This window comes from Bos grunniens, chromosome 7 (genome assembly GCF_055505025.1).
Source record: "Bos grunniens cultivar Pamir isolate PY7600 chromosome 7, Bosgru_T2T1.0, whole genome shotgun sequence".
Classification (NCBI taxonomy): domain Eukaryota; kingdom Metazoa; phylum Chordata; class Mammalia; order Artiodactyla; family Bovidae; genus Bos; species Bos grunniens.
In genome coordinates this window covers 102,989,911-103,011,873 of record NC_141171.1, presented here as the reverse complement: position 1 = coordinate 103,011,873, position 21,963 = coordinate 102,989,911, and the positions used below count along the sequence as shown (strand labels likewise).

General features: G+C 39.5%; 1 long non-coding RNA gene across 3 annotated transcripts in view; it reads right to left on the bottom strand.

Annotated features, from left to right (window-relative positions):
• LOC147370065 (uncharacterized) overlaps positions 1–21,963 on the bottom strand; it is a 169,423-nt gene that overhangs the window by 30,183 nt on the left and 117,277 nt on the right. The window contains exon 4 of one of the 3 annotated variants that reach the window (XR_015168369.1): positions 12,289–12,450. The exons of the other annotated variants lie outside the window; for them this stretch is intronic. This is a non-coding gene — a long non-coding RNA (uncharacterized LOC147370065). Of the gene's footprint in view, positions 1–12,288; positions 12,451–21,963 lie in introns of those variants that run through there. 3 annotated transcript variants of the gene reach the window in all.

Genomic DNA, 21,963 nt, shown 5'->3' with positions numbered 1-21,963 from the left:
TCTCCAAGACAGGCTTCAATGGAACATGAACTGTGAACTTCCAGATGTTCAAGGTGGATTTAGAAAAGGCGGAGGAACCAGAAATCCAATTGCCAACATCTGTTGGATCATTGAAAAAGCAAGAGAGCTCCAGGGAAACATGTACTTCTGATTTATTGACTATGCTAAAGCCTTTGACTGTGTGGATCACAACAAACTGTGGAAAATTCTTAAAGATATGAGAATACCAGACCACCTGACCTGCCTCCTGATAAACCTGTACACAGGTCAAGAAACAACAGTTAGAACGGTACATAAAACAGCAGACTGGTTTTTAATTGAGAAAGGAGTATGTCAAGGCTGTATATTGTCAGCCTGCTTATTTAACTTATATGCAGAGTACATCATGAGAAATACTGGGCTGGATGAAGCACAAGCTGGAATCAAGATTGCCAGGAGAAATATCAATAACCTCAGATATGCAGATGAAACCACCCTTATTGGCATAAAGCTAAGAAGAACTAAACAGCCTCTTGATGAAAGTGAAAGAAGAGAGTGAAAAAGTTTGCTTAAAACTCAACATTCAGAAAACTAAGACCATGGCATCTGGTCCCATCACTTCATGGCAAATAGATGGGGAAACAATGGAAACAGTGAGAGACTTTATTTTGGGGGCTTCCAAAATCACTGAAGATGGTGATTGAAGCCATGAAATTAAAAGACCCTTGATCCTTGGAAGAAAAGCTGTGAGCAACCTAGAGAGCATATTAAAAAGCAGAGATATTACTTTGCCAACAAAGGTCTGTCTAGTCAAAGCTGTAGTTTTTCCAGTAGTCATGTATGGATGTGAGAGTTGGACTATAAAGAAAGCTGAGCACCAAAGAATTTATGCTTTTGAACTGTGGTGTTGGAGAAGACTCTTCAGGGTCCCCTTGGACAGCAAGGAGATCATACCTGTCCATCCTAAAGGAAATCAGTCCTGAATATTCATTGGAAGGACTGATGCTGAAACTGAAACTCCAATACTCTGGCCACCTGATGCAAAGAAGTGATTCATTGGAGAAGACCCTGATGCTGAGAAAGACTGAATACAGGAGGAGAAGGGGATGACAGAGGATGAGATGGTTGGATGCCATCACCGACTCAGTGGACATGAGTTTGAGTAAGCTCCAGGAGTTGGTGATGGACAGGGAAGCCTGGCGTGCTACAGTCCATGAGGTCTCAAAGAGTCAGACACGACTGAGCTACTCTACTAAAACTGACAAGTGTTAGGGACAGCCTTTCAATATCTAGTATAAGATTTGAAATGTGAATATACTAAAATATCCAAATGTTACAGCGATCTGATGATGAAAGATACAGCCTTTTACTGGTAAACCAATGACTGAAGACCCCATAGTTTACTAGCGATTGAAAAACAGTCCTACTCTCTAGCTCTGCTGTGTCCCCCCATATATACCATTCTTGACACAACCTCAGAAAGTCACCCACAAGCATGATCAACTCACAACTTATTCCTTCTTAAAAATACTTTGATAGCAGCAAGCTAAGCAAAATCAATCTTTTAGCTAGACAGATGAGCCCATTTCCTGCTATCCTCAATGATACTTTGTCAACAAAGTTTTTACTTTTAGAAATAGGGCTAAATGTGTTTCACACATTCAATCAATCAGTAGTTTACAGAATTTCTAGGGAGCAAATCACCTGATGTACATTTTTAAAAATCATAATCTGGAGAATCACTCTTAACTATATGCAAGCATTAAGTTATAAAATCCATAAGATTGGAAAATTATGAAGATATGAAGTCTGATGAGCAATGGAAAATTTAAGCTGAGTATTTAAGAAAACTGCCTATTAGCAAGACCTATTAGATAATGGAATGGTACTTTTCTTAACCTCCATAAATTTCAAAAGTAAATTGCAATACGTATTGGAAAAAAACGTCTACCTTACCAAGGGAATAAAAGAAATGGTCCTTTCATCTCATGTTACTATAAACTAGTCTGCAAATTAGATGTATAAAATCAACCTACCCAAACTATGAACACGATAAGTCCAATATTAGACTTAGTCTGAGTTTCACTGGGAAAAGTTCCATTTCTAGAACCCCAGCCAAAAGCTGAATAATACCAATATGGAAATTTGGAGCAAAATCAATTGTTAAAGTTAGATTATGAGATTTTAACTGCCATTCTAAAACTACTTATACAGCCTTTCTATGTTACTTCCACTTGCCAAATCAACACCCAAGAGTCATTTTGACATTAAAAGAAAAAAAATAAATCCCAATTACACATCCAACTGTTGATTTGCAAAGCAAAAGGCAACCTGTGATTTTGGCTTGAAAACCCAGTTCGCCTTAGGGATAGATGGATGAAAGAATTTTTAGCCTACTGTTTAAGGGCTAATATTCCCACATTTCCATATCCCATTTAGGGCGGGCAGATTTTAGCACTTCAGCTGAAGTGGCATCACTTCATACAAAGTGCTTGAGTGGAGTAGGCAGCAAGTGGGAATGGGAAAATAAACGGCAGAGAAGCAAAGAGGCGGCTGCTGCAGGGAGCCTCCCATGCCAACTGCCCAAGGAAAATGCTTGTGAAAAGCCCATGTTTTTTCCATGAGCAACGGATGAGGATTTAAGAGTGAAACAGTAAATTGAGTGTCTGTCTTTTTACCTCTTACTAGAATTTCTTTGTTGTCCTTTGCATGGGGAAGGTTAACGGCTTAGCCTAATTCTTCACTCCAAGGAACTTTACAACCTGTCATTTGGTTACGGGCTAATGGGCCTTCTGGGATTTGACAGCTGAACGCTGAGCTCACTGGAGCAGGCTGCTCCTGGAGGGCTGGAAAAGAATGTTTGGGTTGGAGAGAAGGTGCTGGTCCAACTGCTTTTCCACCTGCAAAAACAGAACCTTTGGGGACAGTAGCACTTGCCGTTAACCGGGGCTCCCAGGAATGAGAAAGGTGTTAAAGTAGCCAGCTCTTCTGTTTTGCCGAGGCTTTTCCGACTTTGCTGTTTTTGGCACAACTTTGAAATATCCCACTTCTCTCACCCTTCTCAAGCCTTTCCCTTTCCATTTCTCAGGGATGTTTTTAAGGATTGGGATGACAAGTCCAAACAGAGAGACAGAATTGTAAGAAGATGTGAAGGTCGCACTCCTGGGTTCCCCACATGCCTCTAAGCAGCGCTCAGCTGTGAAGAGATGGAGGTGCTGGGGGCTGCTGGGGGGCTGCTGGGGGCTGGAGGGAGGTGCTGGGGACTGGAGCCGGTGCTGAGGGGTGTTGGGGCTGGAGGGAGGTGCTGGGGGCTGTTGGGGGATGGAGTGAGGTGCTGGGGGTGCTGGGGACTGGAGGCAGTTGCTGGGGTGGTGTTGGGGGCTGGAGGGAGGTGCTGGGAGTTGTTGGGGGATGGAAGGAGGTGCTGGGGGGTGTTGGGGGCTGGAGGGAGGTGCTGGGGGTGTTGGGGGATGGAGTGAGGTGCTGGGAGTTGTTGGGGGATGGAAGGAGGTGCTGGGGGGTATTGGGGGCTGGAGGGAGGTGCTGGGGAGGTGCTGGGGGCTGGAGGGAGGTGCTGGAGTGGTGTTGAGTGCTGGAGGGCGCTGCTGAGGCTGGGGTGGGGGATGAGGCAGTAGCCAACAGCCATAAAAGGATCAAGTTGCCAGCCACCTCAACTTCCACTTCACATTGGAGAGGGACACTCTCAAATCCCTTGCTGACTAAATCACACAGAAAATTTCCAAACATCATCAGTTCAAAGTGCCAGATTTCACTCAGCAGGCTCTGAAAATCAAGTTGATACTTAACCATGTTGAATGCAGTACAACATTCCTTACGTGAGCCCCTGACAAATTGTTTCTTTTCTAAAATTTCCAATGAAAAACCTCAATCATCTGCACTGCCCTAAACCTAATGTTACTTTTTGATTATAAAACATACAATTAATTTTTCTTCTGTATCTCTTAAACTTTTTACTGTAAAAAATATAGAGAGCATAAGATACCATCATTTTAGCTATTTCAGTGTCTAAATCCGTGGTGTTAATTATGCTCACAACACTGTGCAAACATCATCATTTCCAAAACCTTTTCATCATTCCTTACACAAACTCTATTTTTAAAAATATAATGTTTTTAAAGAATGCTTTTGGTATCCTGATTTCCATAAGTTGTGCTCAACACAATCTCAAAATAATTACAGTAAGTAGTTACATAGGTGTTTTCTAAAAGGAAATGAATTAGCCTAAAATAATTATCGGGAAAGTGCAAAACCACTGTCACCTGTACGATCCATACTGTGGTTTTGATTAATTTCATCTAACTGATCAGGCATTTTTATATTATATAGAATTTCACTGAGCAAGATTGGTTACCTAGACAATCATCCTAACAATTGAAAAAAAATGCTTAATGATAAAAATTAAAAAAGCAGATGTGACGAAAAGGCTAAAAATGTGAAATTACAAAGATGAATGTGTCAGGCCACAAGACTCAAAATATGATTAAATCTAGAATTCTAATATATTATTATTAGCAAAACATTTCCAAATTAATAATTAGAGTTGAAGGAAAATTTAGATGATCTTTTGGAATAGCTAGCTATAAGTAAGGATCCAGAGTATAAGTTTAGCCAGTTTACATATAATGTTACCTCAGCCACTGATCAAATTGTTCTGTCTTTCAAAAAGCAGAAGTAAAATATGAAATATAGATTTACCAGTTTTAGGCACAGCTTCTCATTTTAGTCAATTCTTGCTCATTGATTAGTAAATCCAATCAATGGCAATGACAATTTGAGAAGTAAATCCCTCCATCAAATCTTAAATCTTGCACACTGCATCTCTGAAGTTCACCCTTTCCTTTCATCACCACGAATTTCAATGCCATGTGAGGTAAGTGCATCATCTATTTTAATCCTGTTGAAATGAATGGATGAACTTAAATAACAATGCAAGCCTTTTTCCAAATAGTGCTGTAATTCACTTTGAAGTGATAGTACTTTTAGGATTAAGATGTATACTTTCTGGTTCTTTGAGTAGTTGTCCTCTCTTTGTGTACCATATTAAGAAGAATTTAAAGCAAAACTAAGTCATATCTGCCTTCTAATACAAGTCTTAAAGTCTTAAACAAATTTCTGCAAGAGCAGCCAACCCAGATCAAAAACTATTTTGAAAAAACTAAAACTATCATTTAGCAACTACAGACTATGCTTTTCTATCTAATCACTTGTGTTAGAGTGACTTCTGATAAAAACAGTCTTGAAAATATTTTCATCTATTATGACATTGCCAGCATTAAAAAGAAAGAAGTTTGAAATACTGTTACAGAAGTAAATATTTAATTCTTAACTTGATGTTTACTGCATGAAAAAATGAATTCATCCAACATTTAAAACAATTTTCTGAGATATTCAGAATATTTATTGCCAACAAGATATTTATAAGAGGAAATATGTTAGTTTTTATTTAGAAGATATGGGATATGGTAAATAACAATGTAATACAGCTTTCTGAAACTAGTTCTAGAAACAGTGACACATAAAACTATATTTAACTTATTTTAGACAAAATTTAATTGCTAATGGCTTCTATTATAGAATTGTTCAAAATAAAATGTCAAAAGAAAGAAATCTTCTAATATGTTACCACCTAAAGATAAGCATCCTTAATATTTCAGAATATTTCTTCCCATATTTTCCTTCTATATTTATTTTTCCTAACTCAAAAATAGTGTCAGTTATGAAAACTTGTATCAGTTCACTGACACAAAATAATAAAAGAAATAATAATAATAAATTGATGTTTTTAAAACCGCATATTGCAATCATCTAATCACTGTAAATAAACTGGCATATATCCTTTGACCTCATTTTTGAATGTTTATTTTATGTGTTTTTCTCCAAACATATTTTAACAGTAATACTTTTGCTTTCCCCTAAATACAAAAGTACTAAGTGCCTGGTGCAAAAAAAAAAAAAAAATTGGCTAAGGGAGAGGAAAAAAGGATGTAATAAAATCATTCACAATCTTAGCCAAAAGAATGTACTGATAATTTTATACATATACTGATACAATCAATATACTTTGAATCCTATGTACAGTACTTCTGTTACCCACAAATAGATTTGCAAATAGATGCCAATCTTTTTATTATGCTTCAGAATATCTCAAAACAGAATTGAAGGGTCAACTTGGGGGAAAAAAACAGAAACTCTCTATTATCAGCACAAGCCATGATAAACAGTAAATCTCAATTTCAGATATCAAGGCCCTCCCAATGTCTTCGTACCTTTCTAACAGATATCTTCTACCCTTCACAAATACCCACCCTTAGCAATTCAGCTCCCTTATTGACTTTCATTTCCTCCTTGCTGGTTTCGCCCATGCTATTCTCTATTCTTGCAACATTGCCTTCTTTGTTGCCATGGATGTTGTGGTTTCACGTTACTATGTGTATGTTTAACCAATCCAGTGTCTAGTCTTCCTACAGGCTTGAGTCAAAGCTTCCCCAAGAGGAATGTCCTTTTCCCCAGCTGTGAGACTATATTCCCTGACAGATGTTTAAGGCAGGGTCTCAGACATAGGGAAACCAGAAAGGGACTTAAGTTATTAGAATAGGCCAAGCCATGGTAAGCAACAGGGGCATGCATGTTCAGTGGCTCAGTCATCTCTGACTCTTTGTGAGGCTATGGACTGTAGCCCTCCAGGCTTCTCTGTCCATGGGATTTCCCAGGCAAAAATACTGGAGTGGGTTGCCATTTCCTTCTCCAGGGGAGTTTCTCGACGCTGGAATAACACCCACATCTCCTACATTGGCAGGCAGAATCTTTACTGCTCAGCTACCTGGGAAGCCCAAGAAACAGGAAAAGGTACACAATTCCTGGAACCAGACAAGAACAGAAAAGGATCATACATCACTGGCTTTTGCAGACAGAATGAACTACTGCTTTTAGTCTCTTGACTGGGAACAGGACTAATTTCTAACCAGGCCTAATGTTTTTCTTAGAGATGGCTAAATATCCCCAGCAGTAAAAACGAAATAAGCTGCAAGAGGAAACCAGGCAAGGCAATGCTCTGAACAACTTAAGTCAGTGGAATGATGTGACGTGGATCCAGATTTTGTTGAGGCTTGAGGTCTGTATGATTTGTGTGGCTCACTAAGAAAAAGAATATGGAATTATCAACACGGAGTGATCATTGCTTTGGAATGAGAAAGTCAATGCCAATGAAACACTGAAGCCATGGAGATTCGTGTCTGTCTATATTTTTAGATCTCTTTAGAAAATTTACAAATATAATTATATAAACATGCTTCCTGACAGCAGTCCACCTCTGATCTCTACCTAGAACATTCTACATCTCCTAAAACTCACGGAGGCCTGTTCAGGTAGAGGGTACCGAAGCTGAAGCACTGTTAGCTTCCTGGTGAATTCACTTCTGGTTTTAATTGTAAAACTTCAGGCAATAGGAGCCAGATGGTGAGATCACTTTAGCAGACAAGGAGTCCTTCCTAATTTCCTTGAAAGTGCACCAAGTAGAATTCTCACTGAGTGCTATAAAGGTATTAAAAAAAATTGCAATACTCTGAAAGTACTATGATTTCTCAGAGGAAAGAGACTCAGTGGAGGCTGTGGGACAGGGGTGAGGGGTGGGAAAGGTTTTCCAGAGCTGAGCCCTTAACAGTATCTTGGATTTCAACCCAGAGACAGAAAGCATTCAAGACAGGAATAAAAACAAGGATGAGAGAGCAGGGCAGCCCAAGGAAAAGCAAGAGTTTCAAGTGGAGTTTGACGCACAATATGTGGGGATTTTGGAGTAAGAAGAATGAGTGTAACCACAGACTGTCTCGGGATTTCAGAGGGTTTTGAGTTCTATGTTAAGAAGTGTGCACTGATTTCAGATGACAATTAGAGCACAGAATAAAAAATGGGGTTTGTTTTATTTCATTTTGGATGGGTTTTTTTTTTTTTTTTTTGGTAGGGGGAACCTGTAATGATATCCTTAGGTTATCCTGTACGACATCAGCAGATCAACCAGAAAGTTGCCAGAGGTTTATTATTATAACACCTTAGATCCCAGTAGAGAAAATTTCATATATGTAGGAGTAGAGATTGAGAACCAGTCAAAGAAAAGGAAAATTGATAGGTTTCTTCCCATGGGGAAAAAACCGTGTAAGCTTGCAATACTAGTAATGACTCTATGGTGTTAATTGAAGAGGTCTACTCCCAGTACTGAACTGAACTGAACTGAACTCCCAGTACAGGGAGGCACATCCCAGAGAGAGACTTTCTGAATCTGACTTTTGGCTCCATCATTTATAGTGTGATTTTAGGTACGTTGCTCAGTCCCATGGCTCAGTTTTACCATCAATAGCATGGAGCTGGTAACATCTACCTCCCATTGCTGTGCTGAAAATCCACAGGTTGTCAGTTACCCTTGGTTTAGTTAATGTGGCTACACCGTTCACTGTGGTTCTCATTACTCCTATTTCTGGTTCTCCTGTTTCAGAATACTGAAACAATCTCCTGTCCTCAGCTCAAAACTGGACTGCCTAGGGGGAATCCTCTCCTCAATCCAAATCTCTAAACCACAGTCAGTGCACTTTCAGAAGTTCCAATTTGATCATATCGTATCTGCCATAAGCTCAGGACAAAGGACAAATTTCTCACATAGCCTGGTCTCTGTCTTTCTAAGCCATGTTCTATTACTCCTCACCAAATATTTTAAGATCCAGTCCTTCTAAACTCCAGGCCAGTAGAAGTGATTGCCGTTGTGGTTCCTTCGTAATTCTTCTACCTGGCTGATGTTTCCCCATCTTTTAACTCTTAGTTAGTGTCCCTCTCACTGGGATGCCTTACCCAACGTTTGTGCTGGATTTAGCTGCCCTTCCTGGAAGTTTCCAGAGTGCTCCCTTCTTAATCAGAGCCTGTAGCACACAGTATTAATATTCCCTGCTTATAGATCTAGATTTTCTACAATAAATTCCTTGGAAGCGCAGACTAGGTTGCTCACTTTGAGCAACCAGTTCAGTTCAGTTCAGTTCAGTCGCTCAGTCATGTCCGACTCTTTGCGACCCCATGAACCACAGCATGCCAGGCCTCCCTGTCCATCACCAACTCCTGGAGTTCACTCAAACTCATGTCCATGGAGTCGGTGATGCCATCCAGCCATATCATCCTCTGTCGTCCCCTTCTCCTCCTGCCATCAATCCCTCCCAGCATCAGGGTCTTTTAAAATGAGTCGACTCTTCCCATGAGGTGGCCAAAGTACTGGACTTTCAGCTTTAGCATCATTCCTTCCAAAGAAATCCCAGGGCGGATCTCCTTCAGAATGGACTGGTTGAGCAACCAGACTAGCAGTTAAAACCAAAAAAGCCTCACTGAAGAAACAGAGTTAAGAGTGGTGGTTCCCTTTGGGGAGGGGTTGACTACTGACTGCATAGGAGGAAACCTTCTGGCATGATAGAAATCTCTGTCTTGATCTGAATGATGGTTACACAAGTATAGACATGTGTATACATGTATTCAGTTGAATTCTTAAAATTTCTGTATTTCTTTTCCTTCACTGAAAATGTTTTATTCCTTACTTTTTAAAAAAGAAAAAACAAACACATAAAAACACTAAGAAAGGCAAAACTGATCTATACTCTTAGAAGTCAGGATACTGGCACCCTTGTGGTGAGCTTGTAACTGGAAGGGAACAAGAGTAGGCATTTGGAAGGTCAAAAATTTTCTTTTACTTAACGCAAGTCCCTGTTCCCTTGGTATTTTCTGATAATGAAAATCTATCAAGCTGTACACTTACATGTACATAAACATATGCATATTTATGTAGGCATGTTATACTTGACAGGTTAAAAGAGTAACAATGCTGCTGGTGCTGCTGCTGCGTCGCGGCAGTTGTGTCCGACTCTGTGCGACCCCATAGACGGCAGCCCACCAGGCTCCCCCGTCCCTGGGATTCTCCAGGCAAGAACACTGGAGTGGGTTGCCATTTCCTTCTCCAATGCATGAAAGTGAAAAGTCAAAGTGAAGTCGCTCAGTCATGTCCGACTCTTAGCGACCCCATGGACGGTAGCCTTCCAGGCCCCTCCATCCAATGAGTGAGTAACAAATGCATCTGTACCTATATGCTTGAGTGTTGTGATGTATGACATAAGACCTCTTTATTTGTTATTTTTTTTTAAAAGTCAATTTCTTCAAACCTTAGTCTCACCTAAGAACCAGCTGGACTAGAACTGTAAAACTCATTCTCTCTTTCTGTCCATACGTGTTGACGAATGTTTAAGAGGACAGACGTGCCTTGTGTTTACATGGTGGCAGTGCATTGTAATAGCAGTTTTTGCACAGTAGTGGATTGCAAACCTCTGAGAAACACAGCTCTTTCCAGAAGTTATTTTTGACACACAAGCTTTAAGAACAATAGCTCAAATTACTTTTGGTGTAAAGCCTTTCTTCAATTACTTTCTTTCATAGATCTTCTCAGAGTCACAAAAATCTTTACACATTCCTCTTGCCTCAGATGAACTATTGTTTAAAACAAGACTTAAACAGAAATGTAATTTAGATGCTTCTACTAAAGATGTTCTTAAAACAGTCTCAGGGCCTAAAAAAAAACAGAAACAGTTTCACAGACCTCGCCCAATTCCCCTGTGAGCATTTATGCGTGATTTGGACTCTGTTCGCTATACCTACGCCAATAGAAGGAATTCTTAGCACAGGGGTACATTTAGCAGCCACATTGTGAATAGTATGAATAAAGGAATAAACATGACCTCAAATCAAAATATCAACACAATGCCCATAGCACCCAAAACCAGGAAGGAGCCTACAGCTAGAGGGTCCATGAACGGTGCTCAGAAAAATTTCAGTTAACGAATTGCAGTCAACTGTGTTGAAGAGAAACCCATGGGTAAGCACGGACCAGAATACAGGGCAGAAGCATGAAGCTAGGACTCAATCCCTCTACCTTACTCCACATTGTTTCAATGAACAGCCTAAACTGTAGTGTTTTTAAACAGAATAACATTTATCACAAATCTTTTTATATTATTGTAGACTTCAAAGTGCCAAGAATGTATTTTATTTAACTAAAAAAAAACCAAAACTTTACTATTACGTTTTTGTAAATTCTCTTTTCCATGTATGACTGACCTTCCAAATACGTATGTCAACAACCCAGAAAGTACTGTGTTTGGACAGGAATTTGGGGGCAGCTTTTCTTTTCCGCAAAAAGGCAAGATCTAGAAATGCATCAGTCATTCGTGCCAGTCTGTGGCAGTTCAAATTGCCAAAGGTGTTTGGTAAACTTTAATCACTGTCACAACTCTAAAGGTTACTGCGCAGCTCTGACACAGATTAATTACAACAGTAACTGCACAAATGTGAGGGACTGCCCGTGTGTGTGACCTTGACTATTACCTTTTCTGGTGCATCAGCATCAAGCTGAGCTACGTACAACAGTAACAATAGCAATAACAATAACAGCACCAACAAAAGATGACAAAAAGAAGAACGTATATCATAACTGAGTGACAGACTTAGGAAAACCAGGAGTGTTTTGTGGTTTCCTGGTAAGGTTCCCAGCTTTACTGAGCTGCCTCCTTTCACAATATGCTTGTCTGTATGCTAGTCATCATGTCCATATCCCAGGAAAAATTATTAGAGGGAATAGTATGTAAATCTTATAATCTTTGAGGATATTTCCTGAAACTTACACATAACAGCTTTCATTAGTCAAAATGTATTTACAAGGTCATGACCAATGAAAGGAAAAATCAGTTCTGAGCTGGCTAGCAAGGTGGAAGTGAAAGTCGCTCGGTCATGTCCAACTCTTTGCAGCCCCATGGACTATACATCCCTTGGAATTCTCCAGGCCAGAATACTAGAGTGGGTAGCCTTTCCCTTCTCCATGGGATCTTCCCAACCCAGGGATCGAACCCAGGTCTCCCACATTGCAGGCGGATTCTTTACCAGTTGAGCCACCAGGGAAGCCCAACAACACTGGAGTGGGTAGCCTATCCCTCCTCTAGCAGATCTTCCCCACCCAGGAATCAAATCGGGGTCTCCTGCATTGCAGGCAAGTTCTTTACCAGCTGAGCTAAGGTAGTCAGCTAAAATTTGGGGTTCTTATTAATAGGCAAAGGAGGAGAACTGATATTGAGAGTATACACAATTTTTTCTCTTGCTTTAAAAACTATAAAACAGACCCTTAGCCTCCCAGGAAGAAATTTAAAAAAAAAAAAAAAAAACCTACTAGATGATTCAATCAAATAATTAAAATGAAAATATCCAAACTGTTATTTACCTTAACATAAAAAAAGTGAAAGTGTTAGTTGCCGAGTCCTGTCTGACTCTTTGCGACCTCGTGGCTGAAGCCCACCAGCCTCCTCTGTCCATGGGATTCTCCAGGCAAGAACACTGACCCAGGGATCGAACCTACGTTTCCCAGCTTGCAGGCAGATTCTTTACCACCTGAGCCACAAGGAAACCCATAACAGAAACAAAAATTAGTTAAATTTTATTTTGAACTGAATAATCCACTGACTTTCATAAATGTAAGTAAAGAAATCTTTCTCTATATCAGACACATACAAAACTTTTCAAAACTGTGTAATTATAATCCTCTTGGTGGGGGAAGTACAAGAGGGGGCTGATTAATTTCTTTTAAAAGAGAAAAGTTAACTTGGAAATAATTTCATCCCACTCCTAAATCAGAATTAATGCTCTGAGTTGGAAGTTATGCTGTCATATTTGAGAGCCACTGATTTGAGCATACTATTTCTGGAAATGATTTCTTTTAGTAATTACTAACAGTTTATGAAAAGATCTGCAATTTTATTTTTCCAAGTGTTCGAGTAATCTTAACTCATCAAAATGCTAAAATCCTTTATATCAAAGCTGCCATGTAAAAAGCCTGCCTGTTCCCTGACAGCTGGAACCTCTTAGTGTGGGTCTGCAGCCTCAGCTCCACCCCAAGCCCTGGGACCCATCAGGCCTCTGAGCAGGAACCCAGAGCTCACTGTCCAGCCTGCAGCTCCACTCTGACCTGGCAACCAGGTTTCAGTAGCAGAAACCTCTGCCTTTTGCCCAATGCCAGGCTTCTTTCTTATCCAGCTCTAGGAATCCTTCCACAGTATACCAGACAGTGCCTGTCAAGACTGTAAATTAACCCTCCATTAATGGGAACCCACTTCCTCGTCATGTAGCCCTGTATGCTGTTTATTTGAACACCCACTCATGGCTTTAGTAAATCAAGACTGAAAGCTGACTACAAATCAAGCATGCTGCCAGACACGGATTAAACAACAACAAAGTCTAATAGGAGAGACCGTTGTATGAGCTTTCTGGCAAAGAGTTAGATTTGGTCTCCTAGGGATTGTCACCCACTCTTCTTAAGTCTGAAGTGTAAAGTCACATGGCAGAGATTTCCATTCAGACTTTCACAAAGCCACCCTCCAATCTGGAATATTTCAAATAGTATTATTGGGTTGGTCAAAAAGTTACTTTGGTTTTTACGTAAAAACAAAAGACACATTTTTTTCATTTTTACAAGAGCTTGATTGAACAACTTATTCACCATTTTGTTCCACTACATTCTGCCATTTTTCAGACAACTTCATAATTCGATCTCAAAACTTTTCATCTTTTGGAGCAAAGAACTGACCCATGTGCCTTTTACAGTCTTCCAGGAAATGGGAATTTTGGAAAGACCAAAATAAATGGACAACGGAAGGTGCAAAGTCTAGTGAATCTGGCAGATGAATCAGAACTCCCCAGCCAAGTTTAACAGTTTTTGCCTGGTCAACAAAGAAGCATGTGGTTTTGCATTATGATTGAAGATCATGCCTTTTCTCTTGATTAATTCTGGATGCTTTTTCTCAAGTGCAGCATTCATCTGGCCTGATCAGGAGCAACGACTTGTTGGAATTAATCACTTGGTTTTCTGGAAGGAGTTCATACTAGGAACTCCCTTCCAATATCCAGCATATATACAACATCACCTTCTTTGGATGAAGACTGGCCTTTGATGTGATTGGTGATGCTTCATTTTGCTTACCCCATGACCCCTTCCATTCCACATTATTGCATATCCACTTTCACCATTCATCACAAATTGTTTTAAAAACAGAATGTTTTCATTATATTTCAGTAGAGAATCCCATGTGGAAATACAGCCAAGAGAGTTTTTTTTTTTTTTTCGCTTATGTGGAACCCAAACATCAAAGCAAGTAATATAACCAAGCATGGTGCAAATGATTTTTTTAATACTTGATTTGGATAGTTTGAGTATGTTGGTGATCTGCCACATAATATAACTTTGATTTTCTCAATTAATGTCTTGATTTGATTGCTATAAGCTTCAACTAGTCTACCTGACCAAGAAGTATCATCCAGCAAGAAGTCTCCACCAGCATGAAATTTTGCAAACCCCTTTTGACACATTTGATCAGTCACAGCACTTTCTCATACAGTGTGCAAATCCTTTTTTTTTTTTTTTTGCATTTCAGTCGCCTTTTTACATTTCTTCAAATAATAAAGCATAATATGCTGAAAATGTTGCTGTTTTTCTTCCTTCTTCAATATTAAAATGACTACACAAAAGTTCACTGATTTTGATAAGTTTTCTTTAGTGTACATTGGTACGACAACTGTCACAACACAATCTACAACATTACAAGAATACAAGATTCTTTCAAATGAAGTTCAAGACTATGCTACCAGAGCCATCTTACAGAAAAGACCAGATGAACCTTTTGGTCAACTCAAAACACTCACTTTAACATCCATTCCCAAACCTTCACTGAACTCCCTGAGTCCCACAAATAACCTTTATTCAAAAGCACACACACATTTTTTTTCTCCTCTGAGCTCTTAAAACCCTGTTACTATAACTCTTTAATGAAATGGTGTTTTAATTTCTTCACCCTCTTTTGGGATAGTCCCAATTTGAAAATATGCTTATCAAAATTCAGCTGAGAAATTAATACAGTACTAGAAAAAACCCTAGTAAGTCTTATCTTTATTAACAAAACTTGATTATTTCATCAAGAATAGCATGTCATAATTCTTATCCAAAAAAAAAAAAAAAAAAAACGGTGCAAACAAATTTAAGGAACTTTTCAGATCACTTCTGAGCTGTTGGTGAGTTTAAGTTCTGAAAGCACTGGTCCTCTCCTCCTCGGAGCCTTCTTTTAGCTGGTTCCCTTAGGGACACAGACAAGCCTCATAGTCACCCTGGTGTCGGAATTGTGCTCACATGCTGTTTCTCACTTACTCACTATATAGCCTTCAGAAAATTACAAGATTCTGAACCTGTCATTGTAAAATGATGAAAAAAAGGTTACTTTCTCCTTAAGATCTGTGAAAGTGATATTAGCCCACATATATAAAGAACATTGACTGTAATAGATTAAGGACTCCACATACGTGAAACACTGGAATTAACTACTTTGTCTAGTTATGAGGGATTCACATACAGCTTAGAAATCGTTCATCAAAAATAGACTATACGTGGTCTTACAGTTATCCAGTATAGCCGTGTCATTCTATTCAAGAGTCCTCCAGAAGATGGCGGAGGAGTAGGACAGGGAGAACACTTTCTCCCCCACAAATTCATCAAAAGAGCATTTAAACGTCAAGTAAATTCCACAAAACAACTTCTGAATGCCGGCAGAGGACATCAGGCACCCAGAAAAGCAATCCAACTCTTCGAAAGGAGGTAGGAAAAAATATAAAAGACAAAAAAAGAGACAAAAGAGGGAGGGACGGAGCTCCGTCCCGGGAAGGGAGTCTTAAAAAGAGAGAAGTTTCCAAACACTAGGAAACCTTCTCACTGCCGAATCTGTGCCGAGCTTTGGAAGCACAGAGGGCAACGTAACAGGAAGAAAAAATAAATAAACAATTAAAACTCGAAGATTGCGAGTCCTACGGTAACTCCCCCAGTGGAGAAGCAGCGCAGACGCCTGCAGGCGCCATTAACAAGCGGGGGCTGGGCAGGGAGGCGCAGCGCGGGCTGCATCGCTTAGAGTAAGAATCTGGCCTGAATACCCTGAGCACTATCTGAGCGAAATAATTTGGGCTAACAAACCAGACTGTGGGATATCTACTACGCGAAAAGCCAGCCCCAACCTAAGACCGCCAGGCCCGTGCACGGAACAAAGAATTGAACAGAGATAGCCGGCTGCAGACCTTCCCCCTCCGGTGATAGGCAGCCAGAGCCGGAAGGGGGCAATCGCAGCCCCAGAGAGACATTATCTATAAAACTGTAAGCAGGCTTCTTTGCTAACTAAAACTTCTTGGGGGTCTGGACGGTTAACATCTGCCTAAGAAGGTGCGCCGGTTTTGCGCCCAGATAACCGAGTGGCGGGGAGGCGATAAGTCGCAGCATTGGCGCTCGCCAAACACCTCATCACTTGAGCTGCTCGGACCTGGGAAGAGCACAATACTCAGGCCCAACTGAGTCTGCGCCTCTGAGGACTATCCGAGTGCCTGAATCTGAGCGGCTTGGACCTGGGAGGTACATGCAACCCAGGGCCAGCCTTGGATTGTTCCCGGCGGAACAACCTAGAGCCCGAGCAGTGTGGGCAGGGAGGCTACACGCGCAGTGAGCGGGGGCAGACCCAGTGTGGCTGAGGCACTGCGAGCGCACGCCAGTGTTATTTGCTTGCAGCATCCCTCCCTCCCTCCCCACAGCGCGACTGAACAAAGAGAAGAAATACAGTTCCACCCATCAGAACACTGACACAAGCTTCCCTAACCAGGAAACCTTGACAAGCCACCTGTACAAACCCACACACAGTGAGGAATAGCCACAATAAAGAGAACTCCACAAACTGCCAGAATACAGAAAGGACACCCCATACTCAGCAATTTAAACAAGATGAAGAGACAGAGGAATAGCCAGCAGATAAAGGAACAGGATAAATGCCCACCAAACCAAACAAAAGAGGAAGAGATAGGGAATCTACCTGATAAAGAATTCCGAATAATGATAGTGAAATTGATCCAAAATCTAGAAATTAAAATGGAATCACAGATAAATAGCTTGGAGACAAGGATTGAGAAGATGCAAGAAAGGTTTAACAAGGACCTAGAAGAAATAAAAAAGAGTCAATATACAATGAATAATGCAATAAATGAAATTAAAAACACTCTGGAGGCAACAAATAGTAGAATAACAGAGGCAGAAGACAGGATTAGTGAATTAGAAGATAGAATGGTAGAAATAAATGAATCAGAGAGAATAAAAGAAAAACGAATTAAAAGAAATGAGGACAATCTCAGAGACCTCCAGGACAATATTAAACGCTACAACATTCGAATCATAGGGGTTCCAGAAGAAGAAGACAAAAAGAAAGACCATGAGAAAATACTTGAGGAGATAATAGTTGAAAACTTCCCTAAACTGAGGAAGGAAATAATCACCCAAGTCCAAGAAACCCAGAGAATCCCAAACAGGATAAACCCAAGGCGAAACACCCCAAGACACATATTACTCAAATTAACAAAGATCAAACACAAAGAACAAATATTAAAAGCAGCAAGGGAAAAACAACAAATAACACACAAGGGAATTCCCATAAGGATAACAGCTGATCTTTCAATAGAAACTCTTCAAGCCAGGAGGGAATGGCAAGACATACTTAAAATGATGAAAGAAAATAACCTACAGCCCAGATTATTGTACCCAGCAAGGATTTCATTCAAGTATGAAGGAGAAATCAAAAGCTTCTCAGATAAGCAAAAGCTGAGAGAATTCTGCACCACCAAACCAGCTCTACAACAAATACTAAAGGATATTCTCTAGACAGGAAACACAAAAATGGTGTATAAATTTGAACCCCAAACAATAAAGTAAATGGCAACGGGATCATACTTATCAGTAATTACCTTAAACGTAAATGGGTTGAATGCCCCAACCAAAAGACAAAGACTGGCTGAATGGATACAAAAACAAGACCCCTACATATGTTGTCTACAGGAGACCCACCTCAAAACAGGGGACACATACAGACTGAAAGTGAAGGGCTGGAAAAAGATTTTCCATGCAAATAGGGACCAAAAGAAAGCAGGAGTAGCAATACTCATATCAGATAAAATAGACTTTAAAACAAAGGCTGTGAAAAGAGACAAAGAAGGTCACTACATAATGATCAAAGGATCAATCCAAGAAGAAGATATAACAATTATAAATATATATGCACCCAACACGGGAGCACCGCAGTATGTAAGACAAATGCTAACAAGTATGAAAGGAGAAATTAACAATAACACAATAATAGTGGGAGACTTTAATACCCCACTCACACCTATGGATAGATCAACTAAACAGAAAATTAATAAGGAAACACAAACTTTAAACGATACAATAGACCAGTTAGACCTAATTGATATCTATAGGACATTTCATCCCAAAACAATGAATTTCACCTTTTTCTCAAGCGCACATGGAACCTTCTCCAGGATAGATCACATCCTGGGCCATAAAGCTAGCCTTGGTAAATTCAAAAAAATAGAAATCATTCCAAGCATCTTTTCTGACCACAATGCAGTAAGATTAGATCTCAATTACAGGAGAAAAACTATTAAAAATTCCAACATATGGAGGCTGAACAACACGCTGCTGAATAACAAACAAATCACAGAAGAAATCAAAAAAGAAATCAAAATTTGCATAGAAACGAATGAAAATGAAAACACAACAACCCAAAACCTGTGGGACACAGTAAAAGCAGTCCTAAGGGGAAAGTTCATAGCAATACAGGCACACCTCAAGAAACAAGAAAAAAGTCAAATAAATAACCTAACTCTACACCTCAAACAACTAGAAAAGGAAGAAATGAAGAACCCCAGGGTTAGTAGAAGGAAAGAAATCTTAAAAATTAGAGCAGAAATAAATGCAAAAGAAACAAAAGAGACCATAGCAAAAATCAACAAAGCCAAAAGCTGGTTCTTTGAAAGGATAAATAAAATTGACAAACCATTAGCCAGACTCATCAAGAAACAAAGGGAGAAAAATCAAATCAATAAAATTAGAAATGACAGTGGAGAGATCACAACAGACAACATAGAAATACAAAGGATCATAAGAGACTATTATCAACAATTATATGCCAATAAAATGGACAACGAGGAAGAAATGGACAAATTCTTAGAAAAGTACAACTTTCCAAAACTCGACCAGGAAGAAATAGAAAACCTTAACAGACCCATCACAAGCATGGAAATTGAAACTGTAATCAAAAATCTTCCAGCAAACAAAAGCCCAGGTCCAGACGGCTTCACAGCTGAATTCTACCAAAAATTTAGAGAAGAGCTAACACCTATCCTGCTCAAACTCTTCCAGAAAATTGCAGAGGAAGGTAAACTTCCAAACTCATTCTATGAGGCCACCATCACCCTAATACCAAAACCTGACAAAGATGCCACAAAAAAAGAAAACTATAGGCCAATATCACTGATGAACATAGATGCAAAAATCCTAAACAAAATTCTAGCAATCAGAATCCAACAACACATTAAAAAGATCATACACCATGACCAAGTGGGCTTTATCCCAGGGATGCAAGGATTCTTCAATATCCGCAAATCAATCAATGTAATACACCACATTAACAAATTGAAAAACAAAAACCATATGATTATCTCAATAGATGCAGAGAAAGCCTTTGACAAAATTCAACACCCATTTATGTTAAAAACTCTCCAGAAAGCAGGAATAGAAGGAACATACCTCAACATAATAAAAGCTATATATGACAAACCCACAGCAAACATTATCCTCAATGGTGAAAAATTGAAAGCATTTCCTCTAAAGTCAGGAACAAAACAAGGGTGCCCACTTTCACCATTACTATTCAACATAGTTTTGGAAGTTTTGGCTACAGCAATCAGAGCAGAAAAAGAAATAAAAGGAATCCAAATTGGAAAAGAAGAAGTAAAACTCTCACTATTTGCAGATGACATGATCCTCTACATAGAAAACCCTAAAGACTCCACCAGAAAATTACTAGAACTAATCAATGATTATAGTAAAGTTGCAGGATATAAAATCAACACACAGAAATCCCTTGCATTCCTATACACTAATAATGAGAAAACAGAAAGAGAAATTAAGGAAACAATTCCATTCACCATTGCAACGAAGAGAATAAAATACTTAGGAATATATCTACCTAAAGAAACTAAAGACCTATATATAGAAAACTATAAAACACTGGTGAAAGAAATCAAAGAGGACACTAATAGATGGAGAAATATACCATGTTCATGGATTGGAAGAATCAATATAGTGAAAATGAGTATACTACCCAAAGCAATTTATAGATTCAATGCAATCCCTATCAAGCTACCAACAGTATTCCTCACAGAGCTAGAACAAATAATTTCACAATTTGTATGGAAATACAAAAAACCTCGAATAGCCAAAGCGATCTTGAGAAAGAAAAATGGAACTGGAGGAATCAACCTACCTGACTTCAGGCTCTACTACAAAGCCACAGTTATCAAGACAGTATGGTACTGGCACAAAGACAGAAATATAGATCAATGGAACAAAATAGAAAGCCCAGAGATAAATCCACGCACATATGGACACCTTATCTTTGACAAAGGAGGCAAGAATATACAGTGGATTAAAGACAATCTCTTTAACAAGTGGTGCTGGGAAATCTGGTCAACCACTTGTAAAAGAATGAAACTAGAACACTTTCTAACACCATATACAAAAATAAACTCAAAATGGATTAAAGATCTCAACATAAGACCAGAAACTATAAAACTCCTAGAGGAGAACATAGGCAAAACACTCTCTGACATACATCACAGCAGGATCCTCTATGACCCACCTCCCAGAATATTGGAAATAAAAGCAAAAATAAACAAATGGGACCTAATTAAACTTAAAAGCTTCTGCACATCAAAGGAAACTATTAGCAAGGTGAAAAGACAGCCTTCAGAATGGGAGAAAATAATAGCAAATGAAGCAACCGACAAACAACTAATCTCAAAAATATACAAGCAACTCCTACAGCTCAACTCCAGAAAAATAAATGACCCAGTCAAAAAATGGGCCAAAGATCTAAATAGACATTTCTCCAAAGAAGACATACAGATGGCTAACAAACACTTGAAAAGATGTTCAACATCACTCTTTATCAGAGAAATGCAAATCAAAACCACTATGAGGTACCATTTCACACCAGTCAGAATGGCTGCGATCCAAAAGTCTACAAATAATAAATGCTGGAGAGGGTGTGGAGAAAAGGGAACCCTCTTACACTGTTGGTGGGAATGCAAATTAGTACAGCCACTATGGAGAACAGTGTGGAGATTCCTTAAAAAACTGGAAATAGAACTGCCTTATGATCCAGCAATCCCACTGCTGGGCATACACACTGAGGAAACCAGAAGGGAAAGAGACACGTGTACCCCAATGTTCATCGCAGCACTGTTTATAATAGCCAGGACATGGAAGCAACCTAGATGTCCATCAGCAGATGAATGGATAAGAAAGCTGTGGTACATATACACAATGGAGTATTACTCAGCCATTAAAAAGAATACATTTGAATCAGTTCTAATGAGGTGGATGAAACTGGAGACTATTATACAGAGTGAAGTAAGCCAGAAGGAAAAACATAAATACAGTATACTAACGCATGTATATGGAATTTAGAAAGATCGTAACGATAACCCTGTGTACGAGACAGCAAAAGAGACACTGATGTATAGAACAGTCTTATGGACTCTGTGGGAGAGGGTGGGAAGATTTGGGAGAATGTCATTGAAACATGTGAAATGTCATGTATGAAACGAGATGCCAGTCCAGGTTCAGTGCACGATGCTGGATGCTTGGGGCTGGTGCGCTGGGAAGGCCCAGGGGGATGGTATGGGGAGGTTGGGAGGGAGGAGGGTTCAGGATGGGGAGCATGTGATTTTTTTTTAAAGAAAAAAAAAAAAAAAAAAAAGAGTCCTCCATTAGCC